Raw genomic sequence first — 21,570 nt, 5'->3', positions numbered from 1 at the left:
GCCCCCTTCCTTCCCAGGCCCCTGCCGATTCCCTCCCAGGCAGAGAGGCTGACGTCAGAGGAACAGGGGCCCCACCCATTGGGCCAGCTGCCGCTCTGGCCCCCCTACACACCCGAGGGGCCCCACACAAGGGGAACTCGAGCCAGCACGAGAAGGAGGGGCTGGCTGAGCCTCAGTAGTGTTGACAGTCAGACCCTCACACACACACACTTGCAGGAACTTACACGCAGAGTTCTAGGGAAAACGTCACACACACACTTGCAGGAACTTAGACGCAGAGTTCTAGGGAAAGCGTCTGGTGAGCAAGGGCACGTTTGCACACCCAGCCTGTGTGCGTGCAGACACGCATGTGGCACATGAGGAGAGGGAACCCAGATACACGATCGCTCCACACCTAGGCTCCACACACAATGAAGCCGGCTCCAGGTCTGCATGCACAGCCCAAGACACAGGTCCTCACAGACACACAACCACAGCCTCATGGTTCCCGAACTGTACTTCCCCTGGTCCTCACCCAGCCAGGCTGGCCTCTGCACCTGCCTCCTATGGGCCGGCCCCCCAACAGCAGCAGGGCCCACAAACACAGAGAAACACTCCAGTGGATTCCCCTCCACAGGGGGGCCTACCTCCTGAGGTGAGGCCCAGGAAGCCATTCACTCCAGACTCCAGGCCTCCTGACCCAGCTCTTGGAGGGTGGGGGCGGATTCAGTCTGGACCCTCTGGAGCTCACCCTTGACCCCAAAGGAGAGACTAACAACAGCCACCTTAATATGCCTCAACTCTGCCCCTGAGAAGTTTGAAACTGGACCATACTTCAAACCTCACTCACAGATACACACCCCAGGGAGAGGCTGGAAGGCGGCCCCCACCCCCATGAGAGCTTCACCAAAGGAGCTCAGCCTGCAAACTTCAATGCAAAGTTACTCAACTCCCTGGGGAAGGCCTTGAGTCAAGGGAGGGGGTAAAGGTCACAGAAATGGGCCAAGGGCCAGGCTGGCCAGGGAACAGGGGTGGGCAAGGGCAGGGATGAGGCGGGTGGGGCCAAAGAGCACAGGCCCGGCCTCAGAAGGTTTCTCTGGAATCATGACCACCCTCGGGGAGATGCCTGGGCCCTGGCCCCCAGCACCCAGGGTGGAGAAGACACTGTCAGAGAATCGAAACCAGCACCAAAGAAAGGGAAAACAAATTACCCACATCCAACCTCCACCCTGTGCCTGCCACCTCCACGGCCCACGGGCACCCTCCCTCGAGGGAGAGAAAAACCACAGGCCCTCACCTCCCATACACCGGGCTCAGCCCCAGCACAGCACGAAGCAGGTGGGGGGAGGGCCGGAGCGCTGACCACCAGCCAGGCACCCCTGCCCGCTGGGAACTCCCCCACCCTCAAAGGTGCCAGGATCCCTTCCCCAGCGTCAGGAGTCCCAGCCACCCGATCCTTAGGTCCCCAGAGTCACACATCTAGAGAGAGAGGCAAAAGGTGGCCAAGCCGTGAAGACAGCAGAAAGAAGCAAAGGTTTTGAAGGGTCAAATCTCAGCTCTGCCACTCTGGGTGACCTTAGACAAGTCACTTAACCTCTCTAAGCATCTGTTTACTCGCCTGTGAACTGCACACCTCAACAACTGGCTGTGTGATTTCGGAGATAAAAGTCCTGGAAAGCACCCAGCACAGTGCCTGGCACACAGGAGGTGCTGGGCAACGGGGTCCCCCGCGTCTGCCAGCGCCACCTCAGAGCCTCCCTGGCCCATGTGTCTGCACTCCCCTCCTTCTCCCCAGCCAGTACTAGTATCTGCTGACGGGGCTGGGCAGGAAAATTACCCATTTTCCAGGGTCTGTCTTCCCCCCAGACCAAGGAGCGGAATGTAGGGAGAGGAATACTCGGGGTGTGGGTGGAGGCCTGACCACAACCCTTTCCCAAATTCCCTTCTTTCATTTCACAAACCAAAAAAGGGAAACCTTTGGATTTGGGGAGCGGAGGAGGGGAAGAGAAATAGTCGATATATTCCCCTGCCCTCAGGGGAGGGGAGCCAGGGGTCCCCAAACCCAGCTGGCCTTGCCCTCCTCTTCATCCACTTCCTCCTCTCTGTTCCCAAGTTCCCCCACAACTAAGGCTCCTAAGGAATAGAGGCCAGGCAGTTCTGGATGGGCTGATAGAAAAGGGGATAAGGATTGAGGAGCTTAAAAGAAGGGGCGACAGGGGCTTTCCTAAGCATTCTAGACAGTCAATGAATCATATGCAAATGCCACCCAAAGCTCAAGCTCAACTTGGGGGTGGGGGGCAGGGAGTTCAGCCCTGGCAAAAGCAAAGACCCAGCCTCTCTGGACCCCCTTCCCCTGCCAGGAGCTGGCAGAGCAGGGCAGGGAGGGACAGGGCAGATTTCAAACCAGAACAGTGGGCTGGAACTATTTATAAACTTTCCAGGAAAACACATATACACACACACACAAAGCCACAACCTCTCTCCCTCCCCCATACTTCTCAGTATCAGCAGACTAATGAACATTACTCCTTTTTCGCCCTTTTCCAGGGGCCCCTCTCTCCTCCCAGCCATGGTCGTCCTCTGTTTACCTTTTGCTCACCCGGCCCCGGACTGCAGAAAGCTGGCAAGGCCAGCCCCATTTTGAAAGAGACCACCCCAGGCAGGGCAGAAGAGGATCGGCTGGGTGAGGCTGGGACAGGCGGAGGGCATCTCTTCCCCCACCAGTGCCAGAAGCCCAGGCCTGCCTCGCTGGAGCTAGGAACTGTTTGAAAACCTACCCCAAGTGCTCGTAGGGCACATCACTGGAGACAGTCAGGGGAGACCTGAAGTCCAGCGGCTGGCCTCAGGATGCCCCACCCCACTCCTGTCTCAAGATGCAGCACTTACTCCCAAAAAGTGGGTCTCATGTCTCCCCAACTTGTACCCCCTCGGCCCAAGCTTCTGCCCCAGCCCCACTGGGCTGCCTGATGTCCACCTGGGCCATGCTCCCCATGTGACTAAATCCCAGGCAGAAAGGGCAATTGGATAACCCAAGCCCAAGACAGGACAGGTCTGCAAGGAGGAAGTTGGCGGGGGGGGGGGGGGGGGGGGTCTCTGCTGATTAGAGCAGTGTCCCAACTCCTGCACCCCCAGGGACCGCACCCCAGAGGCCCCTGGGAGGTGTGCCCCGGGCCTCCAAAGCCCAGGGTGACTGGGGGACCCACTCCGAATCAGAGCTGAAGCCTCCCACCCAGTCTTCTCTCGGAGCAGAGCAGGTGAAAGGGCAGGGGGCAGCCCAGGCCTCAAGGAGAGGGACCGGCCCACGGGGAAGGAAGAAAACAGGAAGAGGAAGAGATGAGGCTGCTGAGGCCACAGCCAGACCACAGGAGTGTGTGGACCACACAAAGGCAGCTCTGTCCGGGGGGAGGACCAAAGGAGCACAGACAAAAGGGGACCCCCCCCCCAGATTGGAAACCACCGTCTTGTCTCCACAACCAGACTGGCACGGGGCTTTCCCCACCCCCACCTTGGCAGCTGCCCCCTCACCACTGTCTCCCCTCTCCGCGGTGCAGGAAGCACAACTGTCACAATGCAGGAGGCCAGGGGAGGTGGGAGTGAGCACAGAGAGCAGGGGTGTGTGTGTGTGTGTGTGTGTGTGTGTGTGTGTGTGCGTGTGTGTGCAGAGAGAGCAGAGGGGTGTGTGTGTGTGTGTGCGCACAGAGAGCAGAGGGGTGTGTGTGTGTGTGCGCACAGAGAGCAGAGGGGTGTGTGTGTGTGTGTGTGTGTGTGCACAGAGAGCAGAGGGGGGTGTGTGTGTGTGTGTGTGTGTGCGCACAGAGAGCAGAGGGGTGTGTGTGTGTGTGTGTGTGTGTGCGCGCGCACAGAGAGCAGAGGGGGGTGTGTGTGTGTGTGTGTAGGTGCAGGTGTAGGTGTTGTGTAGGTGGAAGGCTACAGCAACCTACCCTGCTAACTCCTCAGCCCTGCCCCAGCCCTGGGAGTGCCAATCCTGAATCTGAGGGCAGACAGACAGTGAGCAGGACACAGTGCTACGAGCCCCCCTCTCAGCGCCCCTCCCTAGGGACGGCACTGCAGGGAAGCCGGGAACGCCCCCCCTGCTGCCTCAGGATATCCTTTTGGCTCTGACCCCAGACCAGGCCTGAGTCAGACTGTGCCCCGCCCCATGCCCCTCCATCCAGCAACCCCCCAGGAACTTCCTACTCCATACTCACCTCCTCAGTTGGGGTTGGAACCAGGGGGAATCTCTTCCCCCACTTTAACCCCACGGGGGGTGGGGCGGACGGTCACAAAGTCCCACGACCTGCCCCGCGGAGGGCCGGTGGGGTCAGGGAGAAGAGGGTGCGGGCTGTGTGCGGGGGGGAGAGGCGGCGTTGCAGAGCACCGCCTCCCCACCCCCAAATCACACAAAACCGGGGATCCTGCCCAGGGCCCTCCCTGCTCCAGCCCGGACCCCAAGAAGCCGCAGAAACTCCCTGGGGAGAGTAGTTTCCATGAGAACACAGGATGGGAGAAGGTTCCGAAGGGAAAGGGGACAGCAGCAGAGACTCCTAGACTGGGAGTCTTTCTAGGCCAGCGGGACCCCCAGGTGGAGGTCTGCACAACTAGTCAGACTCACAGTCAGCCACAGCCAAGCACAGCCAGACGTGGTCACAGTCTCCTCGACATTCAGTCTGACTGGGTGGCTGCGACTCCTTCCCACAGACAGAAGTCTGGGGGGCCCTGGGGGATCTGGGGCATGGGAGACCACACACACTCAGCCTGAAACAGCCCCCTGGGCAGGCCCCCCCACCCCACCCCAACTGTGGGCCTAGAGGGAGGGGCAGTTCGCTCCCCACAAGAGCCAGGGTAGTGCCCAAGGCGGCCATCTCCATGGCAACCAACAACAAACATCCCGGGAACCACAGTGGGACAGGAAGTGACAGTCATGTGACGGGAAGACAGGTTTTTTTTTTTTTTCAGTGGGGGGGTGAGGAAGCTTGTTAGCAGCCCCCCTCCCCACCCCGGGGGAATCAGCGGTCCCCTAAGTTTCCCCCACTTGGAACTGGATAGAGGGAAGCGGGGCAGCTGGGAAGGTGCACCCCCCCACTGCAGTTTGCGCAGTTGGTCGCAGGGCTGATGGGCCCGCCCTCCCCACCTGCCACTCATGGTTCTCCCCGCTGGGCCCCCCTCCCTTCCACTTCCTGCCGTGACTGGAGATCAGAGAACTCCCCACCGCAGCTTCCCCTTCTCAAGTCTCGATTCCTGGGCTGAAGGTTTCATTGTGGGGCGAGGGACATGAGGAAGGAGGGCTAGGGACCTGCGGTAGGACCCGGGGGACAGAAGCTCCAGGGGAGGGGCTGGGAGGGAGCTACTCCAAGGGAGGTGTGTATACACAGCCACACCAAGAGTGGGTCACGGCGACATACCACCGGGCGCAGTGACACACAGACTGCCTGACCTCAGGCAGCTCTGGGTGGAGGGGGGCAGAGCCACTGGATCTGGCGCGCCCCACTCCACCCTGGTCCTGAGCCTCCAGGTTCATCTCAGGCGTCCACTGGCTTCCAGGCAGGCGAGGTCCCAACGGTGCCCAGCCCACACCACCTCTCCCCTGCCTTTTGTGCTGAGGAATCCCCCTCCCAGCTCCAAGGTGCCCGCCCAGACGAGGGCACCTTGGCTGGAGGTGGGGGGAATGGAACCTCCCGCCACCCCCCTCCCCTTCTCTGCAGATGTCCCAGACTATATTTAGCCCAAACCGGGCGGCCAGCCAGACCCAGACTCCCCACTGGCCTGGAGCTGAGCTCCCAGTTTTTATGCAATTAAAACATTAACAGAGAACCACCCCCATCCACACACCCCACCACCACCCTCCCCCCCAGTCCAGCCACAGCAGCAGAGCTCAGAAAACTTGAACATGGGCAGCCCAGCTCTGCAGCCAGGGATGGGGTGGGGGTCACTGGGCAAACAGCAATAAAGTCATCCCCTTGCCCATCTCCCAGCCCTACCCCCACAGGCAGGAGAGGCACATCATCCACGAGATCAGGTTGACACTTGGGAGGGGAGGGGAGGCTTTCCTGGTTCCGGGGCCGGAAGGGAAAGGCATACCCAGTGGGTGGGGGGTTGCCTGGCTGCAGAAATTCCACCTGTCATTTTGCAGCCCCCCTCCCCGGCCAGCTCCAGTTACAGGGCTGGGGGTTGGCAACAGGTGCTGGCCAGGCTGGCAGCAGACTAATCCCCACCCGCTCCCCAGGCTGACAGTGGTGCCTGGAGGTCCAGGCAGGGGCCCTGGCCGGCAGGATGCTGGGTAGAAGAAGGAGGCACTGCTGCCTGGGGGCAGGGGGTAGACCCGGACCCCTTCTGTAAGACCTGGCCCTCTGGACTCTGTGTGCTGGAAGGTCTGGGGAAGGCAAGGAAACCTTAGTTCCACAGCACCTATTTCATTTCCCCACGATGCCAGGCGGGCGGGCTAGAGTGTGGGAGGTCTGTCTGCCTGCCTCTTCCTCCTCCTCCTCTCCAAATTCCAGGAACAGGCAAGGGAGGCTCCAGTTGCGGAGAGAGAGAGCAAGCAGGCGGTCCCAGCTGAGAGGGAGGAGGGGCGGGGACTGGAGCGGGAGGCAAGATCCAGACGAAGCAAGACACCCACACCCAAGCCAGACGGGACAGACACACCGACACTGACACATTCTCACACTCTGGGCCTACTCCTCGTGTGCCGCCCACCGTGCAGGGATACCCAGACTCCCTCAGCCAATCCTGCCAATCTCCAGAACACTCCCTGGACACACACAGCGATCCAGGACTTCGCCCCCACCCCACATCCCCCCACAAACCCTGTGGGCTCCATACAGCAGCCAGAGGGCGGAGAGGGGAACAGAAGGAGGAAAGACAGCAGGCGTCAGAGAGGACACGGAGCCAAAACCCTGGGAACTGGGGTATCAGTTGCCACACTCCTTTCCCAAAACCCATTAAGTCAAGACAACCCTGGCCATCTTGCCAGGGGCCCTGCCAGCTTCCCACACTCCCCAAACCACCACCACCAGGAAGGGTGTGGGGTGCTGGGCGAGAGGAGATTTACTCATCGCACTGGTGGGGGGGGGGGGGGAATAGGATTACCTTCCCCAGATGCCCATCACCCCTTAACCCAGACAGTGCTCCTAAATGGACGCCAAAGAGTCCCAAACTCACCCACCCATACAGCCCAGTCAGGGTCCTGCCCTGTCCATGCCACCCAGAAAACAGGGAACGGGGCACTATGGTTTTATCTGGGGGCAGGCCCCACCCTGTCACATAATTCTGAGGACCACCCACCTAAGACCCTCTAGTCTGATCAAGGAGTGGGGAGGGGGTTGGGGGGGGCTCCCTGAGGGCAGACAGAGCCAGGTTCCAGGACCAAATGATTTAGAGGAAGGGGAGCTAATTAACTGGGATCTGGGTCAATACCCCCAAAATAGACCCCAAGGGCCACTCAGACAATGCCCTTTCCCCCCACAATAGACAGGGTGGCAGGAACCACGTCATGGCACATGTGGGTGACTGTGCCCAGCGGGGGAGGCATGGGGGTGATCAGGATGGGGCTGCCCACAGCTAGCTTCCTGCCAGGCAGCCACATGATTAGGAGTAGGAGGGGGACCAGGGAGGTTTCCCAGAGTGGTAGTAAGGGCATTTAGGGTCAACCTGAAGGGCAGGGATTTGGGGGCTAGAAGAGGAGGCAGCCAGGATCAAGTCGCTCTAAGCCCAGGGTCATCTCAGAACTTCCCCTGCATCTGCACTGCCCTTACCAGTCTGGCAAGGAAAGTCCTGAGGTGCCCACCTCATGTACACTCATTCACACACTCCAAATCCAAGATCCTCCACTCCCACGGACCTACTCAAGTCTGACACCAGTGACCGCTCTGTCTCAGGACCCACATGGCCCAGAGTCCCAGGCAGAACTGACGTCCAAGCCCCTCCCAGTGCACCAACATCTTTCACAGTCACAAACTCCCTGACTCCACAACCAGCCCCCCTGCCACCTCCAGCTCCAAAGACTGTTTTATCCCCTCCCCCAGACTCATCTCCACCCCTCACAGGGGAAGCCCCAAGGCTCCAAGCCACCCCCACTGCAACCTGGGGCTTCCCCAGCCCAGCCTCCCCATCAAGCACAGGCCCGGGAGGAGAGTTTGGGGCTTGAACCCATTTCCTAGCAAGACCTGGCGACCTTACTGAACCACTTCCCCAGAACAACCCTGCCCTGTGACCACTGCAGCCAGAGAAGGGAATGAGAGACACCTCTGAATCTCCTAACTGGGAAACTGGAAGAGGGATGGCAGTCAGGAGCAGAAGTGAGGGTTGGGGGTAAGCCCGCAGTGGGTGGAGGGGTGGGGGAGTCTCCATCTGAGAACATACACATACATACATGTGCACACATCTCGCAGGTAAAAGGCAATCTGGTTACAGAAGAGGGAGCTGGCATTAGGTGGGGGCCAAGGCTACCCCCCTCCATGCCAGCACATGGGCAACCTATCCAAAGTAGGATGAATGGTAGAGATGAGACTCCAAGACTGGGGGGCTTTTCTTATCTGATTTTCACATGAGTTAGTCCCCATCCCCAGCCTGGCACAATGGAGGCCTGGCCCCCTTCTCAGGGAGCAGCCTGACAATAAGGCAATGCCCAGAGAGGAGAAGGGGCACTGCCAAGCAGACTTTCCAGCGCCCCCCTCCCACATACACATCTGGCTCGCAGCTTCCTCGCTTTCTGGGTGGCACCAGGTCCCAGACACCCTCAGCAGAGCAAAGACGACCAATCTGTGCCTTCCTCCCCACGCCTCCAAATACTTCCACAACCCCACAGTGCCACCAGATTCAGAGACATCCCTCCCCTGGCTGCACTGGCTCCCGTCCCCAATTCTGAGGGCTCCCCGCACTCCACGGGGGACACCAGCTGAATGGGCCCCGCCCCCCAACCGGCTGCCTCTGGTGGGGGTGGGCCCCAGAGCTGATTCTCCCCAAACCACAGGGCGGCTCAGATAACAGGAGAAAAAGAAGGAGGGGGCTAGTCCGTTGGGCATCCGATCTCTCCCCAAACAGGTTTCAAAGTCTTTTGTTTTACTTGTTTGTGAAAAGAACAGCAAGAGAGGGCAGGAGTTCCCAGCGTCGGTTCTGCCACAGCTCGGCGGCCGGAGACACGCGCGGCAGACGGCCCCAGACACCTCCCGGCTGCGCGCGAAGACACCGGAGCAGACAGACGCACAGACGGGGCTCCCCCACCCTGAGCACGGTGGCGGGCTGGGAAGCCCAGGAAACCCCAGGTTCCCGTCGGAACCCGACCGGCACCGGGTCCCCACCCGCAGGGTTCTATCAGGAACAGACCAAGGGGCCCTGATGCCTGCTCGAGTCGGAGGCTCTCCAAAATCCCCCGGGGAGAGGTTACCTCGCTGTAGGGGGAAGCAATCCGTCCAGGTCACCCGCGGTCACAGCGTATGCTCTGACCCTGAGCCTTAGAGCCGCTCGGCGTCAGGGGTTGCGGGGTCCAGGGAGAGGAGCGGTTTGGGGGGCCATGGCTCAGGGGCGCGGGGCTAAAGCAGCGGCCATAGCGAGTCACGTGCGGAGGCTGAAACTTTACCCTGAGCCCCAGACTGGGGGGGCGGAGGGTACCGAGCAGCGGGGAGGCCCTCACCCTCGGGCCCGCCCCCGTCCGCTCACCCACCAATCACTAGCCAGGGGCGGGCCCACAGGATCACGCCCCGCCCCCCTCCTTAATAGACCCAGGGAAAGGGCGAGTCTTAAAGGAGCCGCGCCTAGCAGAAAGCTCGACCGTGGGAATCTGGGAGAATCCCTCCCTCAGCCCCAAAAGAAGAGATTGAGAGCGAGAAGGGGAGTTCTGCGCAAAGAATGGAATGAGGATTCAGTGGAGAAAGGACTGCCGTGTGAGGTATCACACTCCCTTCCCCCCAACCACACATACCCACACTCACAGGGGCGAGGATCACGAGCACACACCCTTCACACCTAAACCTGGGTTGACAGGTGGCGACGTAATTTGGAAATACACAGAGATTCTGGCCCTAGCGGTCAAACCTCTGACCCCCTTCATTATAATCTTCCTCCTGGAGCCCCCTGAAAATGAGAGTGTGTGACCTTGAGCGAGTCGCTTCCTTTCTCTAAATCTCAATTTTCTCACTGGCAAAAAAGGAGTGCAAAGGCATGTAGACCACCCCCAAGCACGGCCCCCTCCTCTTCCCCTAAACACCTTTCCAACCTGAGTGGGTCGGAGGAACTCTGGCCCAACCCAACCTTTCAGCAACCCCCAGAACACTTCCCCTAAAAGAACTGCGATTCTCAGGGGTATTCCAAGAGCCGAGCTGGGGGCGCCCAGGAGCACCCCTACGTGATCAGACTCAAGCTTCTCTCTCCTGGTCCAGGCTAGAGGAGACAGGAAAGGTCGCATTCTTGGGGCAGAATCTGAGTCACTCTCCCTCTGCAGAGACCCCAATCCCCGACACAGTCACAAGCCCCCTCCTAGCCTGCTGCTCCGTTTGAGAGGACCATCTGCCCACCTCTAGCCGTCTAAGGGGCGGGTGCGGGGGGCGGACAGAAAGAGGAATCAGTAAGTGAACACCTCCCTCCAGGTCCTCGGTCAGAGAAGTGGCCACAAGTGCCCCCACAGGACTTCCCACTGTAAGGGGAAGTGCCCACTCCCAGGCCTCCTGTGAGGAGACAGCATGACCCGGCTGGCAGAGCTCTCAAACCCACCGGCCCGACGGTCCCCGCTTTTTAGACGAGGAACCCCATTCTGCGAGTGGACACTGGGTTTAATCCCGATCGCCCGGCACGGGTAGCACAGCGGGGCCTAGGACTGAGGGATCTCATTGTCTCTCTCCAGCTTTGGGCCCTCAGCCTGTTTGAGGTAGGACAAGCAGGGTCGGCAGGACGCTGTGCCCTGAAGTCCGGCGGCGCGGGGCAAGAGCGTCCGGGTGACGCTTCCCCAGGCCCTTTCCCGCCCGCTGGGCCAGGCTGTCTCCCGCTCCCGTCTGGATTTCCGTCCGCCGGTGCGAACCAGCCCCTCCCGCCCTGTCCCGGCCAGATCCATCCGCAAACATGCGCTCAGCGGGCAGGAATGCGCCAATGACTCCCAGATGTGCACGCCGACGCTTAACCCCTTCTCCCCCAACTCCCCCCCCCCCAAAAAAAGGCCTTCTAGCTAGAGTCCAGCCAGCAGCAGGGGGCGCCGCTCAGAGGGAGGGACCAGCCTGGGAGGGGGCGCAGTGCCAGCTACCCCCCAGCTCGCACAGTCTCCTCCTAGATTCCACCAGTCTAGATTCTGCCAGGCTTCCTTCCCGCGGAGGCCAGAGGGCAAAGATCACGGACACTAAAATGCATCGTGCACTTCGTGCACAGGGATACTGACTCCCACGAAGGGGGGCCTTCACCGACACCTGCCAGCACATGGGGTCAAGTACATTCGTGCACATGGGGATGCATGTGTGCAAATGCACACTCAGGAATCCATATATGCACACGCATGTGCACATTAGCACACATGTATGCACACATATGTATACACACAGAACTAGCACATACAAGACAGGCATCTGTGTATCCACAAGGTCATGAAGCAGAGGGGAGGCATACTCCTGAACAGACAGAGCAGGAGACCCACATGCAGATGAGGGAAGAAATTCCTGCACCCACAAACCTGCTCCCCACAGAGGGCAGACACGCACAGAAAATTGACATCCATGTGTACAAGCACACAGCCACACACTAAAAGGGCACTACCTCACTGCTGAGTTGAACTCCAGCTCTGCGGGACCCACTCCAGGGTCCCCACCCCAGCCCTCCAGGGACTCTCATGCAAGAGGGAGAAGTGCTCAGGAGGCCAAAGGAGGGAGACAAGCCACAGTCCCAGGGACCCCTCACTCTTTAAAAAAGACACCCGTTCTTGGGGCCTAGCCTTCCCCTCTGGCAGGCAGAGGAGATGGGCTGGGGGAGGAGCCTGAGCAGCTGATTTCCCAAGACAGGCATCCCTCTCCCAACTAGAGGAAATCTGAGAAAACCCAGATAGGTGTGGGGCCAGTGACAGCCTCAGTCAGACAAAGGAGATACAAAATAGCTGTGAAACACCCTGGGAGAGCCTACACTTCCAGCAAAACAAGGCCTCCCTTTCTCTGCTAGTGGGGAACTCTTAAAGAATAGCATCACTGGTAATCTGAACAGAGGATGGGAAATACTGCCCCCGCAGGACCACCTGGATGCAGGTGGAGTGGAGATGTCTGCTGGAACCTGAACTGACCCCACAAGACTCCTCTCCCCTTCCCTAGCTGCTCAGCTTATCCCCCCAAACCCCCTCATGGGCCCACCCATCTCACTTTCACAGTCCTGGAGAGTCATCCAGGGCAAGGCTACTGCGTCCATTGTACAGATGAGGAAACTGAGGCTCAGAAAGGGGATGGCCCTACTCAAGGTCATACAGCTTGTCAGGGGCAGAGCTAAGAGCTGAGACTCAAATTCACAACCCCTCCTCAACCCCCCATTTATCCTGAATATATTTACACGCAGCACCCTGCTCCCTCTTCCTTCATCCCCCAACAGGGCACAGGGCAAAAACACCAGCCTTGCCTGGCTCTGCAGATTTGTGGGTGGGGCCAGGACATGCCAGAGAGAGATCACAGAAAACGCTGGGGGCTACATACATAGCCCCCCAACCTCACCCCCAAGCCTGGTGCCCACCTGCCCAGCAGGCACGGCCAGTGACTCAGCTGCATCCGGGGGAGATGCCAGGGCAGTGACTCACCTACCGAGAAGAGCTGAGCCTGGCACCTCGCCAGCCCCAGGACAGAAGTGACTTAGTCACCAAGACTATGATACCCAGAAGGCACAGCCCAGGGATTGGGGACAGGGGCAGGCCGTGTCCTCCATGGTTATCTGCATCCCCGATGAAGACCAGGCATCCTGGGGCAAGCCATGGCACTACCCGCCCCTGAACCCTTACCACTGCCCACACCCACCATGACAGGCCCTGCTTCCGTGCAGACAAGTTTTCTGAGACCCCTGGGCTGCCCTGCCCCTCCCTTGAATGAAGCCTGCCCCTTGCCCATCACTCACCACCCACTCTCCCCCTGGCTCCACCTCCTCCTGCCACCCAAGTTGTACCCAGGCTGTGAGTCTCCTTTAACGTGTCTTGGCAGCACCTCCTGCCCCCACAGCCCCTCTTCCCCCCGCCATACACACATGCACTCATACACACTTCTGCCAGCCCTGCTTCTGCCAGCAGCTGCTGAAGTTGTTCAGCGGGAGGGGAATCGGGGTGCAGGGATTGAGTTACCAGAGGCTGATGGGGTGGGCTGTCACCCAATCCCTTCCCCAGCTCATCCTCCTCCCTGGATACAGCCTCCCTCACCCACCTGCTCCCCTCCCACCTCTGGCTGGGAGCCTACTGCCCTTTAAGCCCCTCCACCCCCACTCCACCCAAGCTAGAAAATAAATGTTCAAGGGTATTTGTCATGCAGAGACCAGCCCAGGATATGAGAGAGAGAACAAGAGAGGAGACAGAGACAGACAGAATCATTCCTGTGCCCAGGCCACAGGCACTAGGTGTGTGGATCTCTGTGTATGTTGAGCCAGAAAGGGACTGAGTAACTCCCCAAGTCTTGGAAGAGTTGATGGGGCCCAAGGGGAGCCGACAGGCTGAACAACCTCAATCCATTTGCACTATTGATTTCTCATACACTGCAGCCAGCCTGATGAGGGGGGATGATAAATCAGCCCCCCAGAGACATAGAAACTGAGTGGAGAGAGGGGGAGGGGCCCCTGCACCACAGTTGGTGGCCCACTGAGACCTGCTTGGTGGGGAGGAGGCGAGCTGGGCAGCCGAGTGGCAGGAGGCAGGGTGGGGAGTGGGTGTTGGATTAAAGCCTGTCTGGGACACCTCCTTCCAGCTGGATCTGAAGCTGATTGGAAGAAAGAAGGTGGTGGACAGAAGCACCATCTTTAGCTCCCCAAGCAGGGCTCTGAACAACCCCAGAGGGTGCCCTTCACCCACTGGTCTATGGAATGGCGCCCCCTGCAGCTATGCAACATGCTGGCCCCGGGGATGAGGCTCAACTCTGAGGGACCAGTTTCTCCACTGAACTTTCTCCCCCACCTCTGGGCCTCAGAGGGCCCACTTCTGACTGTGATCAGAAGCCAGTGGCAATCTCCCTGCTCGCACCCCCTTCCTTTGTTGGGTGGGTTGGCAGACAACCACTGTGACCTCGGCGTGGCAGGACGGGGGCTCACACAGAGCTCTGGAGAGTTTGGAAGCCTGTATCCTAGTCCTTGGTCGGTCCCTAACTCCTCCTGGGACTGTGGGCACGATCCCCACCCTCGCTGGGTCCCTAAAATGGGGTTAGGCCGGATGCCCCTTTTCGAAGGTGTCTCCAAGCTCCCAGCCAGCCAGCCTGTGAGACAGTTGGAACCGGCCCAGCACCTCGATTCACACCAGTGGCCACAGGCCACCTAAACAAACCCCAACCCTGACCTCCTTCCAGCCTGGACACAGACTCTCTCCACACACGGCGGAGACTTATAAACAAACCAAGCTGGGGTTTACCAAAGACCCTGCATAAACAAGCAGAGAGGGAAAGAGACCAGGAGCCTGGCCAGGCCCTACTTGCTGCCGGACGGACAGACAGACAGAGGGAGCACAGCCCAGTGGGGGGAGGGGCTGTGACAAGAAAAACAAAGGGCGCAAGGGGCCTGGACTGGGGTTCCAAAGCAGCCAATGATGGGGTGAATGTCCAAGGGCAAATCACATCCCCTCTTTCCCCCTCTGTAGGGCAAAGGGATGGGCCAGGTGCCTCCAAAGCCCCTCCTGGTTCTACTGGGATAGAGAGAGCCCTGGGGGTCCCCAGGACTCCTCCGCCCAGTCCAGCCCATCCTCTGATCAGGACCCTCTTCTCAAGGCCCTACCCCTGCCCACCACGCCTCCTCCTTGCTCTGTCTACTGTCCCCCTGGCCCTTCCTCACTCCTCCGCCCGCCGGCTTACCCTCACCTTGGCCAGCCCCTCTGCCTGCCCCGTGCTTTTCTGCACGTCCCTCCTGCCAGGGGACAGACCAACTAAAAATAGTCCCCGCAGCCTTTCTCGCCCACAGCTGCCCAAAGAGCAGGAAATGAGGGGGGCAGGGAGGCCCATGTCCCGCTCTCCCCCACAAACTCCCAGCCCCAAATCAGGTCCAGCCCTCCAGCCTGGGACGAGCGCCAACTTGGCCATCTCGGGGGCACCCCACACCCCTTCCCTAGGGGGAGGCCTGCCCATAAGTGCCTACAATCCGAGAGCTGTCCTCACCCCACGGGAGGGGGAGAGGAGGCCAGCGGTCTGGAGGGAAACCTTCCCAATTTCTGACAAATCAGTGCCAACCACACTGTGGGCACCGAGAGGGCAGGGCCTGGCTCCACGGACTGGTCTTTTGAGGGCAGAGGGAATTGGTGTGGGGAAGTCTGTGCTGGTTCTCTTCATCCTGGCCCAGCTGGAAGGAAGACAAAATAGTGCCCCAGCCTCAATTATGCTAATCCCCCGTTCCCCTAAATATATGGGTGCAGACAGAGGGGTTTCGGTAGCCACCCCCAGATACCACGGGGAAAAAAAGCTTTAGAGGAGAGGTCTTGGCTCCCACACGTAAAGATGGAAGCCTGGAGGCAAGAACAGGCCATCCCTGCCAGGCTGGGCATATGCTGCCCCCAAGCTGAGTCAGAGGCTGGGAGGGAGGAGCCGGGCTCTGGGTGGCAGGGGCTACAGAGCCTCCACCCCTATCCCACCTGGGACTCCTGACACCTCCAAGCCCTGGGAGAAGGCCCTCCCTGCGCAGGAGGAAGGGAACCAGCTTAGCGACTCTCTGGAGGCCTGCAGGGCAGCTCTGCACCAGGAGGCAGGCGGGAAACCCAGGAGCCTTGGCTCCTGGCCCAGGGAGGGAGTGAGAGAAATACCTTGGAGGGGAGGAAACAGCCTGGAGAGAGGCAGACACAAGTGCCCCCAGCAGCTCCCAGAGGTGACCCTCCAGGAAGAACTGGCCAGAGAGGCTGCAGGGGGAAAGTGAACACATTTCTGAACAAGAAGGGAGAAGAAGGCAGAGCCCTAGGGATGCGGGAAGCAAGGCAGGCCAGCCAAGCTCTCACCTGCTCTCCTCTCCTCCCATCAGAGCCTCTCAGAGTTGGAAGTGCTTATTAAGGGCACTAAATATCAGGGAGGTCCTAGGGGCCTAAGTGTGTTCCCCCCTCCCCTTATCTCCAGACCCCAGCCTGTTCATTCCTGAGCTTCCCCTGGCACCCCTCCCCTGGGGCCCAGCCAAGTCAGGAGTCAGCAGGCCCAAGGTGGTGCCTGGGAGGCCTGGGCAGTGCCAGGGGCAGCCCTCATACCATCCTCCCACTGGCTTCCCTCCCGCCTGCTCTCGGCCGCCACACATATCTCAGCTGTCGAATCCGATTAGGGCTCTTGCCCAGTGAGCCGGACAAGGAGGCCACTGGGCAGGGGAGAGACAGGGACAAGGACGCGGAGCAGGAATGGCAGGATGAAGGTGGAGACGGGGCTCAGGGGAGAAGGTGTGGAGCCCCAGAGGACCAGAGAGCTGGGAGCCAGCTATGACCTGCATTAGGGGAATTCTGCAGCCCCTAGGGCAACAACCTGGTTCCTCCATCCCAGAGATGGGTAAAGATGGGGGAAGGAAACTGAAGGCAGAGAGATGACCTAGATTAGAAAAAGAATCCCATCCTAGAACACTATCCCCGCCCCCCCACCCCGCCACACCCCCCACCCACTACCATTTGCACTGGGCTGTAGGATACATTGTCTTATGAGGTCTTTATGGCTGTATCCCTATCAGGCAAGCCGGGCTTGTTACTAATAGCCATTTTTATAAATTAAGAAACTAGAGGCTTAGAGACCTGTATAAATGCACGTAGTCAAATGAGCAAGCTGAGTCTCAAATTCAGGCCTGATTCTCAGTCCACTGCTCACAAGCAGAATTTACTTTCCTTCCTGGGTCAAGAGCAGAACTGAATCTGAAGTCACTCCATTATCCCTATTTTCCTCCAAAACCACCCCTTAGGGGATCTGGGGGATCATGGAGGAATACAGAATATACCCTACACCTAGATGGAGTGACCAGATAGGGGTGCGCCACCCACCCGCCACACAAGGCTAGAGGGGTTGCCTCAAAGTGTGACCTGTCTCTTCCATGGCTCCCCAGCCAGTCTGCTACACCCAGAGGCAATACACACACGTACACACACGGTTACTCAGACAAGTCATATACCCCTCCTGCCAACGCACCAAACCAGAATGAGATGCCCTAGATCTTCAGAGAACAAGGCCTGTCAGCCCCCCAGGAGAGGGACAAACAAGTCCCCGTAAACACTAGGTATCAGCCACCGCTCTCTCCCAGGGAGCCTGCAGGAGGGCAGAAGCTTCAGGGTAACACCAGGAGCTTGAGCTCTGAAAGCCAAGGAGCCCAGGGAGCTGGCATGGCTGGGTGGCCTCCCTGATTTGGTCCACACCCCCTTCCCCAGCCATCTGGGGTGAGTCTATTCTGGCCTGGGCCACACTCTGGGATCTCTCCCCTTCCATGCATATAGCCACCTCTCTTCTGAGCTTATAGATCTTACAACCATATGGTCTACACACACACACACACACACACACACACACACACACACACACACACACACACACACACACACACACACACACACACACACACACGTGTGGGGGGGCACTTTTCCATAGGTGTTGAGGTGTTGGCAAGGATAGGAAGGGCTCTAACCTGAAAGAACTTCCTGCGGCCCCAGGGAAAGGTCACCCCCACCCCCCAAAAAAGCTCACAATCTCCACTACCCTCCGCACAGCCTTTGGCCACTCCAACGTGCCATGAGCCTGGAAGCGGGCACTGGTTCTACAAGGCAAGCGGGGAGTGGGGGGCAAAGTCCTGGGCTCCTAGGGCTGCGGGGGAGCGGAGGGAGGACAGGGAGGGCGCAAGAGAGAAATCCCCAGGGAGTCTTGGCTTCCCCGGCGGCCTCCCGGTCCGGCTCCCCGTCACCTTAGCGTGTCAGCTCTCCCCTCGAGGTGAGGTGGGGGAAGGGGGATTAGGAAACACCGCAAAGGAGGGTGCGGGGTCTGGCGCCTGGGCAGACCTTACCCCCACTTTCCATTCTTAGCTGGAGAACGGGGACGCCTGAGGGGCGTGCAGCAAGGGCGCCGGAGGGCGCGGGGGCTCGGAGCTCCCAGGCACCCCTGTGTTCCCAGGCCCCCACCTCCCTGGACTACAGCGAGGCGTGGGGGAGGAGAGATGGGGAAAGCCTGAACTGCCGAGAGGGAAACGGCCCGATGAGAAGCGGAGAGGCCGGGCGGAAGGCGGCCGAGGCAGAATTGGGAAGGGGTGTTCGAGGTCCTACCTGACTCAGGTGCGTGCCGGCGGGGGGCGATGGGGTTCCCAGGAGAACCGGGGAAGCCCTCTCAGCTCGATTCAGGATTCCCCCCTGCTTCTGGGTTAGGCTGCTGCAAGAGGCACAGGTTCCCGTTGGGTCCTAAAGCCCACTCTCCAAACAGTAGGCTCTCCCCGCCCTCTTCCACCAGCCGTGACTGGGTCAGCGGGTGCAGAGCTGAACCGATGGGCAAAAAGAACTCACTGTTGAAAGACGAGGTCTGAGTCATGGGCTGGGGACAGCCACAGTCCCCGGTGTCAAATACACAGCACATGGGAGATTTTAGTTGAGGATATTATGGGACAGAATTAAAGAAAACATTGCTTCTGCCTGGCCTGAACGGATGGATTTGAGCTTTGGGACTGAAGGTGGGGTTAAGATGGCTTTTCTCACCACTCTCAACCACCCTGGGACTGGGGAAGGGGGGTGTTCACTTTGGACAGGAGCTCACTTCTACCCTCCTCCTCCTAGACAAAGCACAGTCTCCCCTAAATTATTCCTAAATGCCTAGGAGGAGGAGGTCATGCCAAGGGGAAAGAAGACACTGATTTCTAGCAAGTGGAAAGAGCAGTATGACTTAGGTAACAATTGGAAATTGGCATTTTTATATCCTTAGACTGAGGCCTGTGTGCCCGGGAGTGTGTTGGGCTGTGCAGATATACATAGCCAGGTGAGAGTATAAGTCGGTGGGGCTGGGAGTCTTTGGGTTACATCCTCTGGCAGAAATGGCAACTGTCAGTGAAGGAAGGGGATGCAGAACCTAGGGGTCGACTCGGGCTCCCTACACGGCCCTCAATAGGATTCTGAAGCTTTATCAGAATGAATATGTTAAAGGAGTGTATTTTCCCAGGTACTGTTTAGGATAAATAGGGGGCAAGAGGGCCTCAGCATAATTAGATCAACTTCAAGTTTGTTGTTTAGTTGCTCAGTCATGTCTGATTCTTTGTGACCCTATGGACTGTATGTAGCCCACCAGTCTCCTCTGTCCCTGGGCTTCTCTAGGCAAGAACACTGGAGAGGGTTGCCATTTCCTTCTCCAGGGAATCTTCCTGACCCAGGGATCAAATCCTGCATTTTGGCAGGTGGATTCTTTACCGCTGAACCACTAGGGAAGCCCACAACTTCACGGTTACAGACCCAGTTTAGGATAGCCCACTTTCTCAAAGGGAGAACTCAGGGCTGGGGGGCAAGGTGGGCCAAGGAATGTGGAGGGAAGGCTGCAGAGAGCCTGGTAAACATTTTGCAAGGGGAGTTGCACACACCTCCAGCAGCAAAGCAGGGGAAACGTCATGGGGTGAAGGGCCAGGGGAAGTCAGGGACACAGTCATGGAAGGGAGAGGGCACGGCCTCTTCCTAGAAGGGGAGAGGGTGGCAGCATTGCCTCAGTCTGGCAGGAACTGGGGAGAGGAGCTGGATGGCAGGTTTGGAGGGCCCCAGGGTGGAGCCAGTGGGGTGAGCTCAGGTCAAGCCTTTCACCCTAATGTGCCTCAGTTCTCTCCCAGCTGTTAACCAGGGCTCTGGGTTCTTCCCAGGCAGTTAATGAGTGTTTACAGAAGAGCTTGGAGATCTTCAGATCTCAGCTGGGCCACCACTACAGTTATAAAGCTCAATAAGGGCTGAGTGTCATTGGGGAGGGGAGGAGCAGGGGAAGAGGGAAACAGACGACTCTCTTACAACCTAAGGATAAAGCCACGCTCAGAGAGCAGAACCAGCCTCAGCTGCCACAGGATATCCTTGTGCCCAGGGATGGAGGTCACGTACCCTCATCCTTCTCACCACCACCAAAGGCTGGCCCGCAGCTAAGTGTGGGCAGAACCCAGACTACAGCTGGTCTTCATTAACTCCAGCTCTTTTTCACCCCCCACTGTGAACCCACAGCTTCTACAGGCCCAGGCTGGAGGGGCTGCCCTAGCCCGACCTTGCTGCTGACTCTGGGGTGGGGGGCATCACACCGTAGGCCAAGCTACCAGCTGAAAATAAGGTCAAAGCAAGACTTGCTTTTCCCACTGGGAGCACGCAGAGAGGAAAGAAAGGAGTGTGGGGGTGAGAGGGTGGAGGTGGGGGAATTTAGGGCAAACAGCAGGCAGTGAAGTCAACTGGATCTAGGCCCAGAAACCCCCACACCCTGGGGCCAAGTCTTACTCTAGCTTTGCTTTCAGCCCAGTCTTGGCTGGGCCCCAAACTAGGGAAGGCCCTGGCTGCCCCTTTCCGCCTCCCTACCCCCACCCTTATTAAATACACATTTTATCTCTCAGCATCTTCATTATCTTAACTGAAGGAGACAAGCAGTGGATGGCGGCGGCAGAGCGTCAGGAGAGGGGGGCGGGTGTGGGGAGCAGGCGCACCCTTGTTGTAAAGTGCTGATGAAGCTCTTTCAGGCAGTGTGGGAAACAGAGGCGGGATCAAAGGCAGCGAGGCTGATTCAGAACTCAATTAGAGCTTTTTAAAAAAGGAGCTGGCTCCCTCCTTTTGCCAGGCTTCAGACAGCCTTTACCCAGGCCCCTCGCACCCAATTAGCTTCTACTGCCAGCACCCTGGGGCCGGGGTTGAAAATCAAGGGGAGGCCAGAGGGCACAGCTTCTCCCCCTGCAGACCCACCCCTTCTGAGAAGGCGGAGACCTGCTGCTGTTCGTCTAACTTAAAAGGTCTCCAAGGGCACCTGATCTTTTCAGGAGGAACCTGAGATCACACCTTTTCCTCAAAAGTTAAAACAGCACACGACCCCAAAGGTGGGCTCCTCTCCAACCCCTTGCCAACTAGAGGCTGCGCAGCTTCTGGCCCACCTCTGGGGACACTGGGTAACATCCAGACACCCCCTCCTCCCAGCCAGTAGGTGGGACTCTCTCCCCGAAAGCCAGGGCCTCCTGGGAGCAACATGGAAGTTGCCTCAAGCAAAGTATCACATCAGAGGGAGCCATTGGAACGCATCTGTGAGGCTGAGAAGCACCGGCTGACACGTGCCACAGGATGGGGCGCCCCCTTTCCTGCTCCACCTCCGTGCAGAAGCACCAGCCCCGGCTGCCTCCAGATCAGAACTGTCCTCAAGATGGAGAGGGAGGCAGCGTCTTACTCCGTCATGGATCTGTTCACTCAACAACTGTTAATGGAATACCACCCCCAACTCCTACCCAGGTCTCGGGCCCTGTACTAAGTGTTGGGGACAGATACAAGTGTTAAAAAAGCTC

General features: G+C 58.9%; 1 protein-coding gene and 1 long non-coding RNA gene across 3 annotated transcripts in view; one reads left to right on the top strand and one right to left on the bottom strand.

The window, feature by feature from the left end:
• RARA (retinoic acid receptor alpha) overlaps window positions 1-18,465 on the bottom strand; it is a 43,804-nt gene extending 25,339 nt beyond the window's left edge. Inside the window, exon 1 of one of the 2 annotated variants that reach the window (XM_020890105.2) lies at window positions 18,356-18,465. The gene's annotated coding sequence lies outside the window, so the exon portion shown is untranslated. Of the gene's footprint in view, window positions 1-9,361; window positions 9,569-18,355 lie in introns of those variants that run through there. The other variant, XM_020890104.2, reaches the window with a different exon arrangement.
• On the top strand, window positions 17,926-21,570 carry LOC139039115 (uncharacterized). Its single transcript, XR_011492320.1, has 2 exons — window positions 17,926-18,364; window positions 21,212-21,570. It is a non-coding gene; the product is annotated as an uncharacterized lncRNA (long non-coding RNA).

The sequence above is a fragment of the Odocoileus virginianus genome, chromosome 17 (genome assembly GCF_023699985.2).
Source record: "Odocoileus virginianus isolate 20LAN1187 ecotype Illinois chromosome 17, Ovbor_1.2, whole genome shotgun sequence".
Lineage (NCBI taxonomy): Eukaryota > Metazoa > Chordata > Mammalia > Artiodactyla > Cervidae > Odocoileus > Odocoileus virginianus.
The sequence above is the reverse complement of the archived record's forward strand: the minus strand, read 5'-3'. Positions and strand labels throughout refer to the sequence as shown.